General features: G+C 43.9%; 1 protein-coding gene across 1 annotated transcript in view; it reads left to right on the forward strand.

The window, feature by feature from the left end:
• Positions 1 to 20535, forward strand: part of LOC135011479 (retinol dehydrogenase 7-like) — a 237440-nt gene that overhangs the window by 209607 nt on the left and 7298 nt on the right. The gene's annotated exons all lie outside the window — the stretch shown is intronic.

Raw genomic sequence — 20535 nt, forward strand, 5'->3', positions numbered from 1 at the left:
TGCTTATTTTCATTTTAACTAGGGGTGAGGACAAAATATAAAATAAAGAACGTATTTAAAAAAAGACGCATTAGGCAAGGCTCAAGATTTCAGTTCACAGATGATTAAGGCAAAGAAGATTAAAAGAAGACGGAATTTTAGATTTAATTTATTTAATTTATTTTAATTTCAATTTATTTTAATTTCATTTATTTAATTTATTAAGAATCAACTTCTTCATTTCCTCAAAAATATCTTCGATATGCAGAAAGTTCACTATATGAGTATGGAGAGTTTATTTATAGTAATTTACTTTACATGTATCTAATTTATAATTATTAATAATATTAATTTGAATTAATTATTGTGGTGATAAGAAGAGTCATGAAAATAGGACAATAAGTTATAATCAGAATATGAGCTACAGACACCACACCCTGAAATGGACGGAGCACACCTGGATGTATTCTGAGAGGATACAGCACAAAATATAGAAAAAAAAAGATGTCTTTTATTTTGGGTGGACTGACAGAACCCCCCTAGATGATTGGAGCAGCTGCTATCCCTCATCTCCCATACTAGGATGACACAACACAAAATATTAATTAAAATCAAAATATATATATATTATTTTTTATATCACACACTGCGGTTACAGTGTTGCACAAATTAGTCAAAAATATGTAGAAGTATTTTTTTTATATCACACACCGGCGGTTACAGTGTCGCACAAATGAATCAGAAATGTATATAATAATTACACACTGCGGTTCACTATACTGACAGCATCGCACAATGCGTTTATGAGTAGGAAATAATATAATGCGTTCTGATCGGCAATGTCAAAGTACTTATGAAGATATAGAATAAAAATTGTATAGTACACTGGGGTACAGCACAAACAAAAAAATAGATGTATTTTTCTCTAATTATAATTTTAGGCTTTTTGTTTTTAGCTTTAATTATTTTAATTTTACACTGGGGCGAAGCTGCTGGATGGACGGACAGATCACCCCTTTCAAATACATAACAGAAATATATTTTTGACTTTGGATCACACACAGATATATAGCAGTAGTGTGCGACAGTACTGGTAGTTGTCACTGATTAACATAGTAACATAGTTTCTGAGGTTGAAAAAAGACAATTTGTCCATCGAGTTCAACCTATTTTTGGACTCCTACGCTGTATTATTTTTAGGGTTAATATTATCTGTTGTGAATGTCGGCCGTTGTCGTTATTCCTCTTTTGTTAACTATAGTGTGTGATCTACCAACCATAACCCTGTATATCCTTATCCATTAGGAATTTATCTAGCACATTCTTAAAAGTATTGACCGAATCTGCCATTACTACTCTCTCAGGCAGAGAATTCCAAACACGTATTGTCCGTACTGTAAAGAAACCTTTTCGGCTCTGTATGTGAAATCTCCTCTCCTCTAACCTAAGCATGTGACTATGTGTCCTCTGTGTCGATCTTATAAAAAACAGATCCTCCGCAAGCTCTGTATATTGTCCCCTTATATATTTGTAAATGTTAATCATGTCCCCTCTTAATCTCCTCTTTTCCAATGTGAACATTCCTAGGCTAGCAAGCTTTTCCTCGTATTCCAGTGTCTCCATCCCCTTAATCAGTTTGGTCGATCACCTCTGAACCTTGTCTAGTTCCAGGATATCCTTTTTGAAGTATGGTGCCCAGAATTGTGCACAGTATTCAAGATGTGGCTTCACTAGGGATTTATATAGTGGGAGTATAACATTCTCATCCCTTGCATCAATTCCCCGCTTTATGCACGCTAATACCTTGTTTGCTTTTTTTGCTGAAACCCTACTTTGGGAACTTCTGCTAAGTTTGTTATGTATGTGAACACCTAAGTCTTTTTCCAGTACAGAATGCCCTAATTTTACCCCATTTAGTGTGTAGGTGGTATTTTTTTCCTTGCTACCAAAGTGCATAACCTTACACTTCTCTGTATTGATCCTCATTCTCCATTTTGCTGCTCATGCTTCCAGTTGAAATAAATAATTCTGAAGAGACTCAGCATCCCCCACCGAATTTATAACCTTACATAATTTGGTGTCATCTGCAAAATTTGACACCTTGCTCTCTAGACCTACTGCTAGATCATTTAAGAAAATATTGAACAATAGTGGTCCAAGTACAGACCCTTGTGGCACACCAAGTACTTCAGTCCAATTTGAAAAAGTTCCATTTACCACTGCTCCCTATTATCTAACCAATTACTAACCCATAGATAAGCCAATTACTAACCCATAGATAAGTCTCATATGCGATACTGTGTCAAAAGCTTTAGCAAAGTTTAAAAAGATTACATCCACCTCCTTACCCTGATCCAAGTTCACGCTGTTTCATAAAAGCCTAATAAGTTTGTCTGACATGATCTGTCCTTCACAAATCCATGTTGGTTCCTATTAATAACCTTATTCGCTTCTGGGAACTTCTGTATACTATACCTTAAAATACCTTCCAGTACTTTTCCCACTATAGATGCAAGATAAGCTGGTCTATAGTTACCCGGTTCAGATTTACTTCCCTTTTTGAATATCGGCACTACTTTTGCTATACGCCAATCTTTGGGAACCATGCCTGATGTACGTGAGTCAATGACAGTCAAATATAGGGGTCTTGCTAATTCGGAGTGTAGCTCCATGAGAACCCTTGGGTGAATTCCATCGCACCAACTGACGCATCAACAGAAATAAATTTTTTGCTTTGGATCACACACAGAGAATATATAGCAGTAGTGCATGGCAGCCACTGTACTAGTAGTCAGAGTGACGCACCAATAAAAATATATTTTTTGCTTTGGATCACACACAGATAGATAGCAGTAGTGTACAGCAGTACTGGTAGTTGTCACTGAGTGACGCACCAATAGCTATATATTTTTTGCTTTGGATCACATACAGAGGATATAGGGGGTCATTCCGAGTTGTTCGCTCGTTGACGATTTTTGCAACGGAGCGATTAAGGCAAAAATGCACATGCGCATGGTACGCAGTGCGCATGCGGTAAGTATTTTAGCACAAAACTTAGTAGATTTACTCACGTCCGAACAAAGAATTTTCATCGTTGAAGTGCTCGGAGTGTGATTGACAGGAAGTGGGTGTTTCTGGGCGGAAACTGGCCGTTTTCTGGGAGTGTGCGGAAAAATGCAGGCGTGCCAGGAAAAACGCGGGACTGTCTGGAGAAATGGGGGAGTGGCTGGCCGAATGCAGTGCGTGTTTGTGACGTCAAACCAGGAACAAAACGGCCTGAGCTGATCGCAATCTGTGAGTAGGTCTGGAGCTACTCAGAAACTGCTAAGAATTTTCTATTCGCAATTCTGCTAATCTTTCGTTCGCTATTCTGCTAAGCTAAGATACACTCCCAGAGGGCGGTGGCCTAGCGTGTGCAATGCTGCTAAAATCTGCTAGCGATCGAACAACTCGGAATGACCCCCATTTAGCAGTAGTGTACGGTAGTACACAGTCCCTTATAGACATAGAACAACACCTGGTCCTATACACAGCCACAGTATGTTATAGTGTGCACTGTCTACTATGCAGAGCCCTAACATAGTGATAGTCACAGCACACCTACACAAGCAGCACCCCAGGTTAACTCAACTCTTCTGCTGCAATCCCTCTGCCCTCTCCTGCCCCCCTTCCCTAACATGCCTATACGATTACAGCACAGAATACAGCACAGCAGTGACGTGCTGTGAGGTCAATGGCTGGGGAGGCACCAAGTGAAGCCTCATCCTCAGGTCCAGAATATAGGATGGGGGGTGAATGGAGTGTGCCCCCCCTGCAGTGCACATGGTTTTGCCCAATTGCTAACAAACTTGCTGCTGCGATCAACTCAGAATTACCCCCTCCCAGAGGCCCTCACACGTTGGAGTCCGGCCTGCAATCTAAATGGGGAAAAATGCTGCATCGTCTGAGTGGATGCAGTTAATTTCCCGAACGATAGGATCCCGTCGGTCGAAATACCGACACTGGAATCCCAACAGCAGGGGAAATGCTGTTGAAATCCCGACCAAAGGCCTGTATTCTTACGTGGGTGGTGGTCCACGCCACCACCTGAGGGGGAATATAATAGTGTGGGGAGCAAAGCAAAGCTCGCCACCGGGCCCAAAGCACAGCGAGCCCGCGAGGGGATCACCGCGCAGCTGCACTTGGCTCTGCCCCCAGTGGGAGGACGGGGGACCAGGGGCAAATGCAGGATTTTAAAAGGGGGGTTTCCATACTACCGGCACTCAAACCTCCTTCATGATCGTCCCGGTGCCTTCTCGTGCTGGATGCAAATGTAAAAGTTGGTAAAAAGGCAGCACTCAATAGGGACAGGAACAGCAGCGGAAAATGAAGAGACTAAGCCCTTAGATCAAGTTAACGTTTCAGTTGTATTTAACTTTCGGGGTTCTGACTAAAGTTAAACACAACTGAAACGTTAACTTGATCTAAGGGCTTAGTCTCTTCATTTTCCGCTGCTGTTCCTGTCCCTATTGAGTGCAGCCTTTCTACCAACTTGTGTATATATATGAGCAACAGAGCGAGAGAGCACACAGAACCAGAGCAGGGGGGAAAGAGAGAGAGAGAGATGGGAAGGGAGAAAGATAGATGTGGGGAGGGAGAGAGAGAGACATGGAAAGGGAGGAAGAGAAAAAGACATCGGGGGAGGGAGACACATGGGAAGGGAGGTAGAGAAAGAAAGGCATAGGGAGGGAGAGAGATACATGGTGAGAGAGTGAGATAGAAACACATGACAAGAGAGAGGAATTACGAGAGGGAGAGACATAGTGAAAGAGAGAGACATGGTGAGAGAGAAAGATATGGTGAGAGAAACATGGTGAGAGAGACAAGGTGAGAGAGACATAGTGACATGGTGAGAGGGACAGAGACATGGTGAGAGAGACATGGCAAGAGTGAGAGAGACATGGCGAGAGTGAGAGAGACATGGCGAGAGTGAGAGAGACATGGCGAGAGTGAGAGAGACATGGCGAGAGTGAGAGAGACATGGCGAGAGTGAGAGAGACATGGTGACAGCGAGAGAGACATGGCGAGAGCGAGAGAGACATAGCGAGAGAGAGATAGCAAGAGAGAGAGAAACATGGCGAGAGCGACATGGTAAGAGAGAGAGACATGGCAAAAGAGAGAGACATGGTGAGAGAGACAGGTTTATCAGCAGCAGAAAGACTGAGCACTCAGAGCTGTGAGATACAGGGGAAAGCAGATACCTGGTGGTCTCTGTGTGGAGGGCGAGTCGTTTCTCCTGCTAGACGCCCAGGCATGTGCCACAGCTTGGATGGGGTCCCGGCCGAGTCACCCATGTGCAGACAGCAATACGTCGGGGATGGTGGGCAAAGACCGGGTGGTGGAGTCACCTAACTGTAGGAGGCACAGTCCGTGGAAGGAGGAGAGGGGGGGGGGGGGGGCAGTCCGGGGTGGGGGTGTTAGATCCTGGATGGTGTGAGAGGAGCCTGCACGCATGTTGGTACTATTATTATAATAATTAACATATGCATCTGGGTGCTGGTGGGGTTTTGGGACTAGAACCCAGATGCATAAAGAGAGGCGTCTGTTATTTTATTTTACAACATACGCCTGTCCTCCTCATTTGCTTCGTACAGGGGGAATAAAAATGAGGAGAGGCGTCTGTTATAAAATAAAATGCTAACTGGTGGCTAACACGACCTCACCCCCATCCATAAAGAAGCATCATTTAATATTTAGCAAGGGCACCATCAAACCCCCCCCCCCCCCACCCCCTGCACTCACGCAGGTCAAGGAGCACAATATTATTATAACTGAACACCTGAATACCGCCACCCCGCTCGCCCCTGGGGATATACTGCTGTAGGGCTGTGGGGAGTGAAGACAGTGCCGGCGCCGCTACCATCCACATTTCACTCCTTACGCTGCGGCCGCACCATGAGAGCCAACTGAGAGGAGCTGCTCCCCCTACATGGCAGCAGCAAGCCTCTCGCTTTCAGTGCTGTGTAACAGAGGCGGCTGCTGCGGCGAACATACTAAATTACACTGGCTGCAGCTACTGTCGGGCTTCCCGGCCACCAGCAGCAGCGAGGGGAGGTAGAAGAGGTGCCGTAAATATTTTCATCCGTCTTGTCCCTCCGATGCCTATGGGTGATTGGACCAGCGGATCCAGCACTGGATCCGCTGTCCAATCACATCTGCCTCGCTGACAGGGCATGGTGTCCCTGTCATCGAGGCACTTATACTAGTGCCGCTTTCCCTGCTATTTTCAATGGGCTTTTTCAGCACAGAGTCTAGCCCGCCCCCCGCTCTATCCCCGTTCCCAGTATCTACGGGAGGCACTGCTATCGGTGCCTCCCAATCTAATTAAATGTATTAAAATAATTAGAATAATTTAAAGAAGATACTTAGGACACAGAATATGTGTCATAAGTATCTTCTTTATATTATTCTAATCATTTATGGCAGGGGAGCTGCCTCCCTTGCCTCCCCTGACTGCACGTCCCTGCAGCACAGAAGGAACACGTCCTTACTGTGCACTCTCCAAGTCCGAAGTGAAGATGGCGCAGATCACCGGGACTATAGAATCCAAAACATGCGAGATCCAACAGCGGGATGATGAAGTCTTGCCTTGTTTTCAGATCCAAGTTAGGTGCTAACCCGCCCGAACTTCACCTTTTTTTTCACGGGTCCGAGCGACTCGGATCCTCCCGCCTTGCTCGGTTAACCCGAGCGCGCCCGAACGTCATCATCCCGCTGTCGGATTCTCGCGAGATTCGGATTCTATATAAGGAGCCGCGCGTCGCCGCCATTTTCACACGTGCATTGAGATTGATAGGGAGAGGACGTGGCTGGCGTCCTCTCCGTTATAGTAGAAAAGAGTAAAGACTGAGTGACTTAGTTATAATTGTGGGGAGGATTGGGGACGGTGAGCAGCTGTTAGGGAGTACAGTGCAGGGTTTTGATTATACCACCAGTGAGTTTAATCCGTTGTTTCTCTGCCTGAAAAAAAACGCTCCACCATATCTGTGCTCACTCAGTGTGCTGCACTGCTGCATATATCTGTGCTGAGTGCACTGCTCACACTGCCTAATTGTGGGGACTGGGGAGCAGTTATAGCAGGAGTACAGTGCACAGTTTTGCTGACAGTGACCACCAGTCCAGTATACGTTTGTCTGCCTGAAAAACACTCCTGTGGTGGCTTTTTTTTTCTTCATACTAGTTTAGCAGTCTGCTGACAGTGTCCACCAGGTCCGTTATTATTATACAGTATATTATTTATTATATATATATATATAGCAGTACTGTAGGCCACGGCTGTTCCTACCTCTGTGTCGTCAGTGCACTCGTCGTCCATAAGTAATATAATACTATACTATCCATCCATCTACATTGTATACCTGTGGTGGCTTTTTTTTTCTTCATACTAGTTTAGCAGTCTGCTGACAGTGTCCACCAGGTCCATTATTATTATTATACAGTATATTATATATATAAGCAGTACGGTAGGCCACGGCTGTACCTACCTCTGTGTCGTCAGTGCACTCGTCGTCCATAAGTAATATAATACTATACTATCCATCCATCTACATTGTATACCTGTGGTTGCTTTTTTTTTTCTTCATACTAGTTTAGCAGTCTGCTGACAGTGTCCACCAGGTCCGTTATTATTATTATACAGTATATTATATATATATATATATATAGCAGTACGGTAGGCCACGGCTGTACCTACCTCTGTGTCGTCAGTGCACTCGTCGTCCATAAGTAATATAATACTATACTATATCCATCCATCTACATTGTATACCTGTGGTGGCTTTTTTTTTCTTCATACTAGTTTAGCAGTCTGCTGACAGTGTCCACCAGGTCCGTTATTATTACTATACAGTATATTATATATATAAGCAGTACGGTAGGCCACGGCTGTACCTACCTCTGTGTCGTCAGTGCACTCGCCGTCCATAAGTAATATAACACTATACTATAGTATCCATCCATCTACATTGTATACCTGTGGTGGCTTTTTTTTTCTTCATACTAGTTTAGCAGTCTGCTGACAGAGTCCACCAGGTCCGTTATTATTATTATTATTATACAGTATATTATATATATAAGCCGTACGGTAGGCCACGGCTGTACCTACCTCTGTGTCGTCAGTGCACTCGTCGTCCATAAGTAATATAATACTATACTATCCATCCATCTACATTGTATACCTGTGGTGGCTTTTTTTTTCTTCATACTAGTTTAGCAGTCTGCTGACAGTGTCCACCAGGTCCGTTATTATTATTATACAGTATATTATATATATATATATATATAGCAGTACGGTAGGCCACGGCTGTACCTACCTCTGTGTCGTCAGTGCACTCGTCGTCCATAAGTAATATAATACTATACTATAGTATCCATCCATCTACATTGTATACCTGTGGTGGCTTTTTTTTCCTTCATACTAGTTTAGCAGTCTGCTGACAGTGTCCACCAGGTCCGTTATTATTATTATACAGTACATTATATATATAAGCCGTACGGTAGGCCACGGCTGTACCTACCTCTGTGTCGTCAGTGCACTCGTCGTCCATAAGTAATATAATACTATACTATCCATCCATCTACATTGTATACCTGTGGTGGCTTTTTTTTTCTTCATACTAGTTTAGCAGTCTGCTGACAGTGTCCACCAGGTCCGTTATTATTATTATACAGTATATTATATATATATATATAGCAGTAAGGTAGGCCACGGCTGTACCTACCTCTGTGTCGTCAGTGCACTCGTCGTCCATAAGTAATATAATACTATACTATAGTATCCATCCATCTACATTGTATACCTGTGGTGGCTTTTTTTTTCTTCATACTAGTTTAGCAGTCTGCTGACAGTGTCCACCAGGTCCATTATTATTATTATACAGTATATTATATATATATATATAGCAGTACGGTAGGCCACGGCTGTACCTACCTCTGTGTCGTCAGTGCACTCGTCGTCCATAAGTAATATAATACTATACTATCCATCCATCTACATTGTATACCTGTGGTGGCTTTTTTTTTCCTTCATACTAGTTTAGCAGTCTGCTGACAGTGTCCACCAGGTCCGTTATTATTATTATACAGTATATTATATATATAAATAGCAGTACGGTAGGCCACGGCTGTACCTACCTCTGTGTCATCAGTGCACTCGTCGTCCATAAGTAATATAATACTATACTATCCATCCATCTACATTGTATACCTGTGGTGGCTTTTTTTTTCTTCATACTAGTTTAGCAGTCTGCTGACAGTGTCCACCAGGTCCATTATTATTATTATACAGTATATTATATATATATATATATATATATATAGCAGTACGGTAGGCCACGGCTGTACCTACCTCTGTGTCGTCAGTGCACTCGTCGTCCATAAGTAATATAATACTATAGTATCCATCCATCTACATTGTATACCTGTGGTGGCTTTTAGTTGTGCGCATTAAAATATGGAGAACAAAAATGTGGAGGTTAAAAAAATAGGGAAAGATCAAGATCCACTTCCACCTCGTGCTGAAGCTGCTGCCACTAGTCATGGCCGAGATGATGAAATGCCATCAACGTCGTCTGCCAAGGCCGATGCCCAATGTCATAGTACAGAGCATGTAAAATCCAAAACACAAAAGATCAGTAAAATGACCCAAAAATCAAAATTAAAAGCGTCTGAGGAGAAGCGTAAACTTGCCAATATGCCATTTACGACACGGAGTGGCAAGGAACGGCTGAGGCCCTGGCCTATGTTCATGGCTAGTGGTTCAGCTTCACATGAGGATGGAAGCACTCATCCTCTCGCTAGAAAAAAGAAAAGACTTAAGCTGGCAAAAGCACAGCAAAGAACTGTGCGTTCTTCGAAATCACAAATCCCCAAGGAGAGTCCAATTGTGTCGGTTGCGATGCCTGACCTTCCCAACACTGGACGGGAATAGCTTGCGCCTTCCACCATTTGCACGCCCCCTGCAAGTGCGCCTCTTTTTTTCTTTGCGTCATGTGCTGTTTGAGGAGTATTTTTTTGAAGGGCCATCCTGTCTGACACTGCAGTGCCACTCCTAGATGGGCCAGGTGTTTGTGTCGGCCACTTGGGTCGCTGAGCTTAGTCACACAGCTACCTCATTGCGCCTCTTTTTTTCTTTGCGTCATGTGCTGTTTGGGGAGTATTTTTTTGAAGGGCCATCCTGCGTGACACTGCAGTGCCACTCCTAGATGGGCCAGGTGTTTGTGTCGGCCACTAGGGTCGCTTAGCTTAGTCACACAGCTACCTCATTGCGCCTCTTTTTTTCTTTGCGTCATGTGCTGTTTGGGGAGTATTTTTTTGAAGGGCCATCCTGCCTGACACTGCAGTGCCACTCCTAGATGGGCCAGGTGTTTGTGTCGGCCACTTGGGTCGCTTATCTTAGTCACACAGCTACCTCGGTGCAAATTTTAGGACTAAAAATAATATTGTGAGGTGTGAGGTGTTCAGAATAGACTGAAAATGAGTGGAAATTATGGTTATTGAGGTTAATAATACTATGGGATCAAAATGACCCTCAAATTCTATGATTTAAGCTGTTTTTTAGGGTTTTTTGAAAAAAACACCAATTAGTGCACCGCATCCCCTCACACTGGAAGGGGGACAACTTAGGTAAAATAGAGCCAGTTTGTGCTAGGGCCTCCAAACTGCCTCTTTTTCCTGCCAGTATACTTACGGACTGTCTGACGTGCCTACTTGGATGCGGTCACTCATATAATCCTCCACCATTCTTTCAATGGTGACAGAATCATATGCAGTGACAGTAGACGACATGTCAGTAATCGTTGGCAGGTCCTTCAGTCCGGACCAGATGTCAGCACTCACTCCAGACTGCCCTGCATCACCTCCAGCGAGTGGGCTCGGAATTTTTAGCCAATTCCTCGCAGCCCCAGTTGTGGGAGAATGTGAAGGAGGAGCTGTTGACGGGTCACATTCCGCTTGACTTGACAATTTTCTCACCAGCAGGTCTTTGAACCTCTGCAGACTTGTGTCTGCCGGAAAGAGAGAACCAACGTAGGTTTTAAATCTAGGATCGAGCACGGTGGCCAAAATGTAGTGCTCTGATTTCAACAGATTGACCACCCGTGAATCCTGGTTAAGCGAATTAAGGGCTCCATCCACAAGTCCCACATGCCTAGCGGAATTGCTCTGTTTTAGCTCCTCCTTCAAACTCTCCAGCTTCTTCTGCAAAAGCCTGATGAGGGGAATGACCTGACTCAGGCTGGCAGTGTCTGCACTGACTTCACGTGTGGCAAGTTCAAAGGGTTGCAGAACCTTGCACAATGTTGAAATCATTCTCCACTGCACTTGAGTCAGGTGCATTCCCCCTACTTTGCCTTTGTCGTAGGTAGCTGTATAGGCTTGAATGGCCTTTTGCTGCTCCTCCATCCTCTGAAGCATATAGAGGGTTGAATGCCACCTCGTTACCACCTCTTGCTTCAGATGATGGCGGGGCAGGTTCAGGAGTGTTTGCTGGTGCTCCAGTCTTCGGCACGCGGTGGCTGAATGCCGAAAGTGGCCCGCAATTCTTCGGGCCACCGACAGCATCTCTTGCACGCCCCTGTCGTTTTTTAAATAATTCTGCACCACCAAATTCAATGTATGTGCAAAACATGGGACGTGCTGGAATTTGCCCACATGTAATGCACGCACAATATTGGTGGCGTTGTCCGATGTCACAAATCCCCAGGAAAGTCCAATTGGGGTAAGCCATTCTGCGATGATGTTCCTCAGTTTCCGTAAGAGGTTGTCAGCTGTGTGCCTCTTATGGAAAGCGGTGATACAAAGCGTAGCCTGCCTAGGAACGAATTGGCGTTTGCGAGATGCTGCTGCTGGTGCCGACGCTGCTGTTCTTGCTGCGGGAGGCAATACATCTACCCAGTGGGCTGTCACAGTCATATAGTCCTGAGTCTGCCCTGCTCCACTTGTCCACATGTCCATGGTTAAGTGGACATTGGGTACAACTGCATTTTTTAGGACACTGGTGAGTCTTTTTCTGAGGTCTGTGTACATTCTCGGTATCGCCTGCCTAGAGAAATGGAACCTAGATGGTATTTGGTACCGGGGACACAGTACCTCAAGCAAATCTCTAGTTTCCTGTGAATTAACGATGGATACCGGAACACATTTAACACCGCCCAGGCTGCCAAGGCCTGAGTTATCCGCTTTGCAGCAGGATGACTGCTGTGATATTTCATCCTTCTCGCAAAGGACTGTTGGACAGTCAGTTGCTTACTGGAAGTAGTACAAGTGGTCTTCCGACTTCCCTCTGGTATGACGATCGACTCCCAGCAGCAACAACAGCAGCGCCAGCAGCAGTAGGCGTTACACTCAAGGATGCATCGGACGAATCCCAGGCAGGAGAGGACTCGTCAGACTTGACAGTGACATGGCCTGCTGGACTATTGGCTTTCCTGTCTAAGGAGGAAATTGACACTGAGGGAGTTGGTGGTGTGGTTTGCAGGAGCTTGGTTACAAGAGGAAGGGGTTTAGTTGGCAGTGGACTGCTTCCGCTGTCACCCAAAGTTTCTGAACTTGTCAATGACTTCTGATGAATGCGCTCCAGGTGACGTATAAGGGAGGATGTTCCTAGGTGGTTAACGTCCTTACCCCTACTTATTACAGCTTGACAAAGGCAACACACGGCTTGAAACCAGTTGTACGCATTTCTGTTGAAATAATTCCACACCGAAGAGGTGATTTTTTTTGTAATTTGACCAGGCATGTCAATGGCCATATTCGTCCCACGGACAACAGGTGTCTCCCCGGGTGCCTGACTTAAACAATCCACCTCACCATCAGAATCCTCCTTGTCAATTTCCTCCTCAGCGCCAGCAACACCCATATGCTCATCCTGGTGTACTTCAACAGTGACATCTTCAATTTAACTATCAGGAACTGGACTGCGGGTGCTCCTTCCAGCACTTGCAGGGGGCATGCAAATGGTGGAAGGCGCCCCCTCTTCCCGTCCAGTGTTGGGAAGGTCAGGCATCGCAACCGACACAATTGGACTCTCCTTGGGGATTTGTGATTTAGAAGAATGCACAGTTCTTTGTTGTGCTTTTGCCAGCTTAAGTTTTTTCATTTTTCTAGCGAGAGGATGAGTGCTTACATCCTCATGTGAATCTGAACCACTAGCCATGAACATAGGCTAGGTTCTCAGCAGTTCCTTGCCACTCCGTGTCGTAAATGGCATATTGGCAAGTTTACGCTTCTCTTCAGACGCTTTTTATTTAGATTTTTGGGTCATTTTACTGAACTTTTGTTTTTTGGGTTTTACATGCTCTCTACTATGACATTGGGCATCGGCCTTGGCAGACGACCTTGATGGCATTTCATCGTCTCGGCCATGACTAGTGGCAGCAGCTTCAGCACGAGGTTGAAGTGGATCTTGATCTTTCCCTATTTTACCCTCCACATTTTTGTTCTCCATTTTTTAATGTGTGGAATTATATGCCAGTAATATATCAATAGCAATGGCCTACTGTACCGTACTGCTATATATTATATACTGGTGGTCAGCAAAATTATGCACTGTCCTCCTACTACTGCGCAAAACTTAAATGCACCACAGGTATGGATGGATAGTATACTTGATGACACAGAGGTAGGTAGAGCAGTGGACTACTGTACCGTACTGCTATATATTATATACTGGTGGTCAGCAAAATTATGCACTGTCCTCCTACTACTGCACACAACAACTAAAATGCACCTCAGGTATGGATGGATAATATACTTGACGACACAGAGGTAGGTAGAGCAGTGGACTACTGTACCGTACTGCTATACATTATATACTGGTGGTCAGCAAAATTATGCACTGTCCTCCTACTACTGCACACAACAACTAAAATGCACCACAGGTATGGATGGATAGTATACTTGATGACACAGAGGTAGGTAGAGCAGTGGACTACTGTACCGTACTGCTATATATTATATACTGGTGGTCAGCAAAATTATGCACTGTCCTCCTTCTACTGCGCACAACAACTAAAATGCACCACAGGTATGGATGGATTGTATACTTGACGACACAGAGGTAGGTAGAGCAGTGGACTACTGTACCGTACTGCTATATATTATATACTGGTGGTCAGCAAAATTATGCACTGTCCTCCTACTACTGCACACAACAACTAAAATGCACCACAGGTATGGATGGATAGTATACTTGATGACACAGAGGTAGGTAGAGCAGTGGACTACTTTACCGTACTGCTATATATTATATACTGGTGGTCAGCAAAATTATGCACTGTCCTCCTACTACTGCGCAAAACTTAAATGCACCACAGGTATGGATGGATATTATACTTGACGACACAGAGGTAGGTAGAGCAGTGGACTACTGTACCGTACTGCTATATATTATATACTGGTGGTTAGCAAAATTATGCACTGTCCTCCTACTACTGCACACAACAACTAAAATGCACCACAGGTATGGATGGATAGTATACTTGACGACACAGAGGTAGGTAGAGCAGTGGACTACTGTACCGTACTGCTATATATTATATACTGGTGGTCAGCAAAATTATGCACTGTCCTTCTACTACTGCGCACAACAACTAAAATGCACCACAGGTATGGATGGATAGTATACTTGACGACACAGAGGTTGGTAGAGCAGTGGACTACTGTACCGTACTGCTATATATTATATACTGGTGGTCAACAAAATAATGCACTGTCCTCCTACTACTGCTCACAACAACTAAAATGCACCACAGGTATGGATGGATAGTATACTTGACGACACAGAGGTAGGTAGAGCAGTGGACTACTGTACCGTACTGCTATATATTATATACTGGTGGTCAGCAAAATTATGCACTGTCCTTCTACTACTGCGCACAACAACTAAAATGCACCACAGGTATGGATGGATAGTATACTTGACGACACAGAGGTAGGTAGAGCAGTGGACTACTGTACCGTACTGCTATATATTATATACTGGTGGTTAGCAAAATTATGCACTGTCCTCCTACTACTGCACACAACAACTAAAATGCACCACAGGTATGGATGGATAGTATACTTGACGACACAGAGGTAGGTAGAGCAGTGGACTACTGTACCGTACTGCTATATATTATATACTGGTGGTCAGCAAAATTATGCACTGTCCTTCTACTACTGCGCACAACAACTAAAATGCACCACAGGTATGGATGGATAGTATACTTGACGACACAGAGGTAGTTAGAGCAGTGGACTACTGTACCGTACTGCTATATATTATATACTGGTGGTCAGCAAAATTATGCACTGTCCTCCTTCTACTGCGCACAACTAAAATGCTCCACAGGTATGGATGGATTGTATACTTGACGACACAGAGGTAGGTAGAGCAGTGGACTACTGTACCGTACTGCTATATATTATATACTGGTGGTCAGCAAAATTATGCACTGTCCTCCTACGACTGCACACAACAACTAAAATGCACCACAGGTATGGATGGATAGTATACTTGATGACACAGAGGTAGGTAGAGCAGTGGACTACTGTACCGTACTGCTATATATTATATACTGGTGGTCAGCAAAATTATGCACTGTCCTCCTTCTACTGCGCACCACAACTAAAATGCACCACAGGTATGGATGGATTGTATACTTGACAACACAGAGGTAGGTAGAGCAGTGGACTACTGTACCGTACTGCTATATATTATATACTGGTGGTCAGCAAAATTATGCACTGTCCTCCTGCTACTGCACACAACAACTAAAATGCACCACAGGTATGGATGGATAGTATACTTGACGACACAGAGGTAGGTAGAGCAGTGGACTACTGTACCGTACTGCTATATATTATATACTGGTGGTCAGCAAAATTATGCACTGTCCTCCTACTACTGCACACAACAACTAAAATGCACCACAGGTATGGATGGGTAGTATACTTGACGACACAGAGGTAGGTAGAGCAGTGGACTACTGTACCATACTGCTATATATTATATACTGGTGGTCAGCAAAATTATGCACTGTCCTCCTACTACTGCACACAACTAAAATGCATCACAGGTATGGATGGATAGTATACTTGACGAAACAGAGGTAGGTAGAGCAGTGGACTACTGTACCGTACTGCTATATATTATATACTGGTGGTCAGCAAAATTATGCACTGTCCTTCTACTACTGCGCACAACAACTAAAATGCACCACAGGTATGGATGGATAGTATACTTGACGACACAGAGGTAGGTAGAGCAGTGGACTACTGTACCATACTGCTATATATTATATACTGGTGGTCAGCAAAATTATGCACTGTCCTCCTTCTACTGCGCACCACAACTAAAATGCACCACAGGTATGGATGGATTGTATACTTGACAACACAGAGGTAGGTAGAGCAGTGGACTACTGTACCGTACTGCTATATATTATATACTGGTGGTCAGCAAAATTATGCACTGTCCTCCTGCTACTGCACACAACAACTAAAATGCACCACAGGTATGGATGGATAGTATACTTGACGACACAGAGGTAGGTAGAGCAGTGGACTACTGTACCGTACTGCTATATATTATATACTGGTGGTCAGCAAAATTTTGCACTGTCCTCCTACTACTGCGAAAAACTTAAATGCACCACAGGTATGGATGGATAGTATACTTGACGACACAGAGGTAGGTAGAGCAGTGGACTACTGTACCGTACTGCTATATATTATATACTGGTGGTCAGCAAAATTATGCACTGTCCTCCTACTACTGCGCACAACTAAAATGCACCACAGGTATGGATGGATAGTATACTTGACGACACAGAGGTAGGTAGAGCAGTGGACTACTGTACCGTACTGCTATATATTATATACTGGTGGTTAGCAAAATTATGCACTGTCCTCCTACTACTGCACACAACAACTAAAATGCACCACAGGTATGGATGGATAGTATACTTGATGACACAGAGGTAGGTAGAGCAGTGGACTACTGTACCGTACTGCTATATTTTATATACTGGTGGTCAGCAAAATTATGCACTGTCCTTCTACTACTGCGCACAACAACTAAAATGCACCACAGGTATGGATGGATAGTATACTTGACGACACAGAGGTAGGTAGAGCAGTGGACTACTGTACCGTACTGCTATATATTATATACTGGTGGTCAGCAAAATTATGCACTGTCCTCCTACTACTGCACACAACAACTAAAATGCACCACAGGTATGGATGGGTAGTATACTTGACGACACAGAGGTAGGTAGAGCAGTGGACTACTGTACCATACTGCTATATATTATATACTGGTGGTCAGCAAAATTATGCACTGTCCTCCTACTACTGCACACAACTTAAATGCATCACAGGTATGGATGGATAGTATACTTGACGACACAGAGGTAGGTAGAGCAGTGGACTACTGTACCGTACTGCTATATATTATATACTGGTGGTCAGCAAAATTATGCACTGTCCTCCTGCTACTGCACACAACAACTAAAATGCACCACAGGTATGGATGGATAGTATACTTGACGACACAGAGGTAGGTAGAGCAGTGGACTACTGTACCATACTGCTATATATTATATACTGGTGGTCAGCAAAATTTTGCACTGTCCTCCTACTACTGCGCAAAACTTAAATGCACCACAGGTATGGATGGATAGTATACTTGACGACACAGAGGTAGGTAAAGCAGTGGACTACTGTACCGTACTGCTATATATTATATACTGGTGGTCAGCAAAATTATGCACTGTCCTCCTACTACTGCGCACAACTAAAATGCACCACAGGTATGGATGGATAGTATACTTGACGACACAGAGGTAGGTAGAGCAGTGGACTACTGTACCGTACTGCTATATATTTTACACTGGTGGTTAGCAAAATTATGCACTGTCCTCCTACTACTGCACACAACAACTAAAATGCACCACAGGTATGGATGGATAGTATACTTGATGACACAGAGGTAGGTAGAGCAGTGGACTACTGTACCGTACTGCTATATTTTATATACTGGTGGTCAGCAAAATTATGCACTGTCCTTCTACTACTGCGCACAACAACTAAAATGCACCACAGGTATGGATGGATAGTATACTTGACGACACAGAGGTAGGTAGAGCAGTGGACTACTGTACCGTACTGCTATATATTATATACTGGTGGTCAGCAAAATTATGCACTGTCCTCCTACTACTGCACACAACAACTAAAATGCACCACAGGTATGGATGGGTAGTATACTTGACGACACAGAGGTAGGTAGAGCAGTGGACTACTGTACCATACTGCTATATATTATATACTGGTGGTCAGCAAAATTATGCACTGTCCTCCTACTACTGCACACAACTAAAATGCATCACAGGTATGGATGGATAGTATACTTGACGACACAGAGGTAGGTAGAGCAGTGGACTACTGTACCGTACTGCTATATATTATATACTGGTGGTCAGCAAAATTTTGCACTGTCCTCCTACTACTGCGCAAAACTTAAATGCACCACAGGTATGGATGGATAGTATACTTGACGACACAGAGGTAGGTAGAGCAGTGGACTACTGTACCGTACTGCTATATATTATATACTGGTGGTCAGCAAAATTATGCACTGTCCTCCTACTACTGCGCACAACAACTAAAATGCACCACAGGTATGGATGGATAGTATACTTGACGACACAGAGGTAGGTAGAGCAGTGGACTACTGTACCGTACTGCTATATATTATATACTGGTGGTCAGCAAAATTTTGCACTGTCCTCCTACTACTGCGCAAAACTTAAATGCACCACAGGTATGGATGGATAGTATACTTGACGACACAGAGGTAGGTAGAGCAGTGGACTACTGTACCGTACTGCTATATATTATATACTGGTGGTCAGCAAAATTATGCACTGTCCTCCTACTACTGCGCACAACTAAAATGCACCACAGGTATGGATGGATAGTATACTTGACGACACAGAGGTAGGTAGAGCAGTGGACTACTGTACCGTACTGCTATATATTATATACTGGTGGTTAGCAAAATTATGCACTGTCCTCCTACTACTGCACACAACAACTAAAATGCACCACAGGTATGGATGGATAGTATACTTGATGACACAGAGGTAGGTAGAGCAGTGGACTACTGTACCGTACTGCTTTATTTTATATACTGGTGGTCAGCAAAATTATGCACTGTCCTTCTTCTACTGCGCACAACAACTAAAATGCACCACAGGTATGGATGGATAGTATACTTGACGACACAGAGGTAGGTAGAGCAGTGGACTACTGTACCGTACTGCTATATATTATATACTGGTGGTCAGCAAAATTATGCACTGTCCTCCTACTACTGCACACAACAACTAAAATACACCACAGGTATGGATGGATAGTATACTTGACGACACAGAGGTAGGTAGAGCAGTGGACTACTGTACCATACTGCTATATATTATATACTGGTGGTCAGCAAAATTATGCACTGTCCTCCTACTACTGCACACAACTAAAATGCATCACAGGTATGGATGGATAGTATACTTGACGACACAGAGGTAGATAGAGCAGTGGACTACTGTACCGTACTGCTATATATTATATACTGGTGGTCAGCAAAATTATGCACTGTCCTCCTACTACTGCTCACAACAACTAAAATGCACCACAGGTATGGATGGATAGTATACTTGACGACACAGAGGTAGGTAGAGCAGTGGACTACTGTACCGTACTGCTATATATTATATACTGGTGGTCAGCAAAATTATGCACTGTCCTTCTACTACTGCGCACAACAACTAAAATGCACCACAGGTATGGATGGATAGTATACTTGACGACACAGAGGTAGGTAGAGCAGTGGACTACTGTACCGTACTGCTATATATTATATACTGGTGGTCAGCAAAATTATGCACTGTCCTCCTACTACTGCACACAACAACTAAAATGCACCACAGGTATGGATGGATAGTATACTTGACGACACAGAGGTAGGTAGAGCAGTGGACTACTGTACCATACTGCTATATATTATATACTGGTGGTCAGCAAAATTATGCACTGTCCTCCTACTACTGCGCACAACAACTAAAATGCATCACAGGTATGGATGGATAGTATACTTGACGACACAGAGGTAGGTAGAGCAGTGGACTACTGTACCGTACTGCTATATATTATATACTGGTGGTCAGCAAAATTGTGCACTGTCCTCCTACTACTGCTCACAACAACTAAAATCCACCACAGGTATGGATGGATAGTATACTTGACGACACAGAGGTAGGTAGAGCAGTGGACTGCTGTACCGTACTGATAATATAATACTGGTGGTCACTGGTCAGCAAAATTCTGCACTGTCCTCCTACTATATACTACAATGCAGCACAGATATGGAGCGTTTTTCAGGCAGAGAACGTAGATATTTTCAGCACACTGAGCACAGATATTTGCAAGCACACTGAGCACAGATATTTGCAGCACACTGAACATAGAAACTGAGAG

Source organism: Pseudophryne corroboree, chromosome 2, assembly GCF_028390025.1.
Source record: "Pseudophryne corroboree isolate aPseCor3 chromosome 2, aPseCor3.hap2, whole genome shotgun sequence".
NCBI classification, from domain to species: domain Eukaryota; kingdom Metazoa; phylum Chordata; class Amphibia; order Anura; family Myobatrachidae; genus Pseudophryne; species Pseudophryne corroboree.